Source organism: Dipodomys ordii, unplaced genomic scaffold (genome assembly GCF_000151885.1).
Source record: "Dipodomys ordii isolate 6190 unplaced genomic scaffold, Dord_2.0 Scaffold4, whole genome shotgun sequence".
In the NCBI taxonomy this organism is placed as follows: Eukaryota; Metazoa; Chordata; class Mammalia; order Rodentia; family Heteromyidae; genus Dipodomys; species Dipodomys ordii.
In genome coordinates this window covers 36,894,977-36,900,531 of record NW_012267220.1, presented here as the reverse complement: position 1 = coordinate 36,900,531, position 5,555 = coordinate 36,894,977, and the positions used below count along the sequence as shown (strand labels likewise).

General features: G+C 39.6%; 2 protein-coding genes across 3 annotated transcripts in view; one reads left to right on the top strand and one right to left on the bottom strand.

Moving 5' to 3' along the window:
- Smim19 (small integral membrane protein 19) overlaps positions 1–5,555 on the bottom strand; it is a 26,243-nt gene that overhangs the window by 15,739 nt on the left and 4,949 nt on the right. The gene's annotated exons all lie outside the window — the stretch shown is intronic.
- Positions 4,451–5,555, top strand: part of Slc20a2 (solute carrier family 20 (phosphate transporter), member 2) — a 124,923-nt gene continuing 123,818 nt past the window's right edge. For both annotated transcript variants that reach the window (XM_013025771.1, XM_013025746.1), the window contains exon 1: positions 4,451–5,221. The gene's annotated coding sequence lies outside the window, so the exon portion shown is untranslated. The remainder of the gene's footprint in view (positions 5,222–5,555) is intronic.

Below are 5,555 nucleotides of genomic sequence, written 5' to 3'. Positions count from 1 at the left end.
CCCCTACCCCAGCCGGGGGAGGTCAGCGCGGGGCCGGCGCGGCGCGGCTTGCCGTGCGGGGTCCCTGGTCGCCGTGCTTGATGTCCACGTGGATCTAGAGTCGCGTGCGGGGCGGCGCGGTGCCTCCGCTCGAGCGGACGGGAAGTAGCGGGACGGGCACTGGCCCGGGCCCGACCGCGTCCCGCCCCCTCGGCCTGAACGCCCTGGCGTGGGCCGAGGCCGTGGCCGGGGCCGGGGGAGCGCGGCCGAGCTGGGGACGTCCGAACGGGACTTGCTGTGTTGTTGGATGGCCTCCGGTTACTGTCAGTATTTAAGTGTACCCTCTAGGAAGCTTGTGATCTGCGAACTGCCTTTGCATCTTCTCCATCATAATAAACGACGCGTGGCCGAGACTATTGAAATACTTATAAATTGGCCTTAGTGCCCATAGCAGTTAGATTGGATGACTTTTGAGATTAGATGATGATGATGATATGTGTGAGTGTGTGTGTGTAGTTTTTTGTAGTTACTTGAAAAATGCGTTTTCCAGCAAAAGACATGATGAATTTCTGTACGATTTCAACATCGGTACTTAAGTGATCAGATTTGCATGGTGGGTACACTTGTCCACGTGCTTGAGGTCTAACTATTCTTTTGGAGCAAGTTCTCCAGGATCAGCTGACCATTCATTATAATTCAGACTAGGCCAATTGCGATTATATTCTTAATTGTTAAATAGAGATAAGAGCTTACAGTTAATAAGGTGCCCCTTTCAAAGTTTTTTTTGCCTTTGTGGCTTTCTTTTATGGGTCATCTATTGCAATTAACCTCACCTTTGATTACATGAAGATTATTAGTATAGTAACATGCCACTATTAGAATACAGTAGTTTGTTTACGTATACATGCCTGATCACGTATGTAATTTTGTAACCATTTGAGACTAAATTTGGAAAATTAGGAACAGTAATAAAAGTATTGAGTATTCTTTGCCAAGCCTGTGCAAAATGGTCTAAATAGTTTTTTTTATCTCATTTAATAATTTTTTGCATATGTGTACATTGTTCAGAAATATTTGAGTACATGAGTTTGATGTGAATGCGTTCAGATGTGGAATTAAGTGTATTAAATACCTGTTTCCACTTTTGTAAATACGGGTATTGGCAATATAAAGTAACTCAGTTCAGTGAATATGGTTTTTAAGTTGAAGACAGTCTTAAAAACTCACAGAATTGTTATTCCCTTTATTTGAGTATTCAATAGTTTCCTAAGTTATATATCTCTTATTCATCCTAGTTCTCATTACATAACATTTGTCACCCAATGAGCAAGCAAGCTATGCTAGGACATAGGGAAAGAGTAAAAAGCCTTATTGGCCTTCTCTAAAGGCCCCTTCTTTCCAAAATATTTCATTTCTTAGTGAAATTCCTAATTGTGCACAAACAAGTGATTTAATGAAACATGAAGACTTTTTCCAATACCAAACCAAGAAAATAAAAAGTAGTGAGCTGTTTTACTTTAGTGGAGTTGCACAGTTTAAAATGTTATATTTTCCATATTGTAGATAATGTGAAAGATTTATGTGTCTTATTTTTTAGCTTAACTTTATATCTATCTGTGTTTGTGGGTGTGTGCATGTGTGTGGATGTGTGCGAGCACGCACATGCGTGCACACATGTCCTAGGACTTGAACTCATGGCCTATATGTGGCCCCTGAGTTTTTATGCCCAAAACTAGCACATTACTACTTACAGCTTTTTACAGTTTAATTGGAAGTAAGTTTCCTGCCCCAGCTGGCTTTGTGCCTGTATCCTCAGATCTCAGCCTTCAAGTAGCTAGGATTACAGGCCTCAGCTACTGGCGTTCAGCTAACTTTACATTTCTAGAACATGTATTCCCTATTGAGTCTAGTACTTTATACATTAAGAAAATTAAGGTTTTGATTACATTTAATTAAGTAGTTTGGCTTCCATAATTATATTATTTTAACTGTGTTTACAAAAATAGGACTTAATGATTTTTATAAGCATAGCAGTTCCAGAAACATTTATTTTTATGAAGACTAGGGTAGTATAAAGCTTGTATCTGTGAGTGTACAAGTGACTGGAAGAACTGGAGAGGGTGAGGAAGGTCCTTGGAGGTGTTTGTTCTTTGTGGTTAACAGGCATGTTGGAGCTTACCTATCAGACAATTCTAGTGGTTCAGTTCCTCATTGGGAAGGGGAAAAGATTGGGAAAGGTTTGCTAGTTGGATTTACAAAAGTTTTCTTTATCTGAAGACATGATCCATAGAGAGGTGTCAGTTGTCATCAATGGAAAGAGCTAAGAAGAAAAATAAGCACATTTTCTTTGGAAGTGACTATTATGCTTTGTGACTTCTTGCCTCCACACACAAGTATTTGGTTTTTGTTGTTGTTGGTTTCTTTTTTTGTGCTGGTTCTGGAGCTTGAACTCAAGGCTATGAGCCTTCACATGGCTTTTTCACTCTAGGCTGGTGCTCTACTACTTAAGCCAGATCTCCACTTCTCCTTTTTGGTAGTTAATTGGAGACAAGTGTCTCACAGATATTTCTGCCAGGGCTGGCTTTGGACTTCCATCCTCAAATTTCAGCCTCCTGAGTAGCTAGGATTATGGGCTTGAGCCACCAGCACCTTGCAGCATACAAGCATCTACAGTCATGTTTCCAGCTTTGCTATTTGTGAGCTGTCACTGGTGCATGAGGTAAAGGAAGGTAAAAAAAGGAGGGAAGGAATACTCAAAGCATTAGTAGGCTTTCTTTTGAACTATTTATGAGCTACTAACAAAACCTATTCCAATAATATGACTATGTTCATAAGTCTTTTACATTATAGGATCACCATTTTTCTGTTATTGGTAGAATACTACAGTATTGTAATAGTATTAGCTCCTGTCTGCAAGGTGTTTAAGTGATGTTGTATGTCCTGTGATAAGAAGACAAGCCTTTTCACTCCTTAACTTCAAAACTTGGCTCTGTTAGGCTAAGGGTGTAGTTCAGTGATAGAGTGTTTGCTTGCCTAGGGTACCTGAATCCCTGGGTTCATCCTTAGCATCACATACACACACACACAAAGTTTGGCTCTTATGTGGACTTTTTGTTAACTCCCAGAACACAGAGTTGTTTCTACATTTTTTTTTTACTATTCCCAGGGTCTAGACAGAGCCTGGAATATGGAAAGTGGTTAGCAAGTAATGGGCTTTTCTGTTGCAGTTGGTGATGATCCCTCTTTCCTTTAGATGTGGGGCCATCTAGCTTTTTCTGTAGCCAGACAAGTTTTCCGAGCATTCACTGTTCACACTGTGCTCTTTAATCTTGTATGACTTTGTATTGTACATGAATGTTTCATATAGTCCGTTTCCTCACTCAAAATATAAGCCTCTCCAGACCAGGGAATATGGTCTAGAGAAGTTTAAATGGTCTATTTTTATTTTTATTTTTTTGTTGGTCTTGGACTCTGGGCCTGGGCACTGCCCCTCAGCTCTTCAGCTCAAGGCTAGTGCTCTACCGCTTGAGCCACAGTGCTACTTCTGGATTTCTGGTGGTTTATTGGAGAAAAGAGTCTCATGGTGGGCTGGCTTTGAACTGCAATACTCAGGTCTCAGTCTCTTGAGTAGCTAGGATTACAGGTGTGAGCCACTGGCACCCCGTTTCATATGGTCTGTTTTTGAGAACTGCCTTGTTACCTACTAAATTGAAAGTAGGTCTGTCTGTCTGTACTTACTGAGTGAATATTAGTTAACATGAGGAAACATCAAGATATTTGAGACTGTGTACTGTTGTGAAATAGTATGAGAATTTGTAGCTAAATAAACCATAATAATAACTAATATTCACATAGTATTTACAAATGTGCCAGCTACTGTCTCTAGCCCCTTTCCATGTTAATTTATTTGACGCTCATAATAATCTTCAGCCTTTGAAGTAGGTATAATTATTACTCATCTTTCAAATGAGGAAGTAGAGGCCCCATGAAGTAATTAAGTTTCTTTTCCAAGAGCATGATGTAAGTACTAAGGGTAGGCATCCTGGCTTCAGGGTCAGCATGGCTTCTCTGAGGAGTTTATTTTATAATTTGGAGAGAGAGATCTAAAAGTTTACACTATTTTTGCAACTGTACTAAGTGCATTTTAATTTTAAGTTCTTTTTTTTTTCTGTCCAGTGCTGTGACTCTAACCCAGGGTCTTATACATGCTAAACAAGCACTCTACCTCTGAGCTATACTTGGTGTCTTAAAGATGCTTCTTTTAAAATTTCAGACTGGGCTGAAAAGGTGGCTCAGTGGTAGAGTGTTTGCCTTGCATGCATGAGGCCTTGGGTTTGATTCCTCAGTACCACATAAGCAGAAAAAGCTGGAAGTGCCACTGTGGCTCAAGTGGTAGAGTGCTAGTCTTGAGCTGAAGCGCTAAGAGACAGTGCCCAGGCCCAGAGTTCAGGCCCCACAACCAACAATAAATAAATAAGTAAATAAATAAATTAAAATTTAAGAGTAGTGCAAAAGTTTGCAGTGGCTCTAAGATGCAGTGTTGAATTTTCCAGACATGACTAAAAGACAAGGGGAATTGGAATTTGAACTTGAATCTAGAAGCTAAGCGAATATTTTAGTTCTTGGTAGCTATTGGATTCCAGGATAATGATTTACCATGGCATAGGACAGTGACTTTTAAATTTACTGTCAAAAAATTATTTCAAATGTATTAGATGACGTGCTATCTTCCTTTATTTTTTACATTTGCTACATTTAAAGTCCTAAAATGTTGATTTATCATGATGTGGTGTGATGGGAGGTTTCCAAGGTTTCCTGTATACTTCTGTACTTCTGTCCTTTTGTTTTGTCCTTTTGTGGAATTTTAATCACACTTTTTTAGCTGTTGAGAAAGAATCCTCTTCAAACAAGTAATACTTTTGGTGGAAAAAATATAAAAAATTGTGCTGTTGTTTTGGTGACAAAGCTGAAATCAAGTCAGTTTAAAGCTGTCTGTAATTAGATCAGAACCTTCAAACAAAATCTAGGAAGATGAAGAAAAGGATATTCTCTGAATGTTCAGCTCAATATCCATTTGTTGGATGACATTGTATCTCCAAGATCACCTGGCATCAGTGGTTACTAAATGGCAATGACTGCATACCTCACTGTGCCTTCTGCCCAGGAATCAGAGGAAAAGAGCCCTTGGACAAAGTATGGGCCACCAAACTGGTTAGAACGCAAGATACACACCACTACACAGGTACAGTATTGTGCATTAGATATCATTTCCAGGGGGAAAGGGTCTTGTCATCTGTCTTGGGGTTGCTTTATCATTTGATCAACGAAGAAGTGACATGGTGGCAGTCATTTTAACATCGCCCATTTTGAGATGGCCTGCATAGAAGCATCTTGGAATTCTAAATATTGCCCTACAGCTTGTGTTCCATTTAAACATCTGAGGAACTAATTTGAAACTTTGAGTTGAAAGAATCTATAGTCAAGTGTTTATCCATTTGGCCTGGTAGATTTTATTTTAGGCTCTTCCCTTGAATGGAGGGTTTTTAACAAAAAGAATATAATGCACTGATTGATTT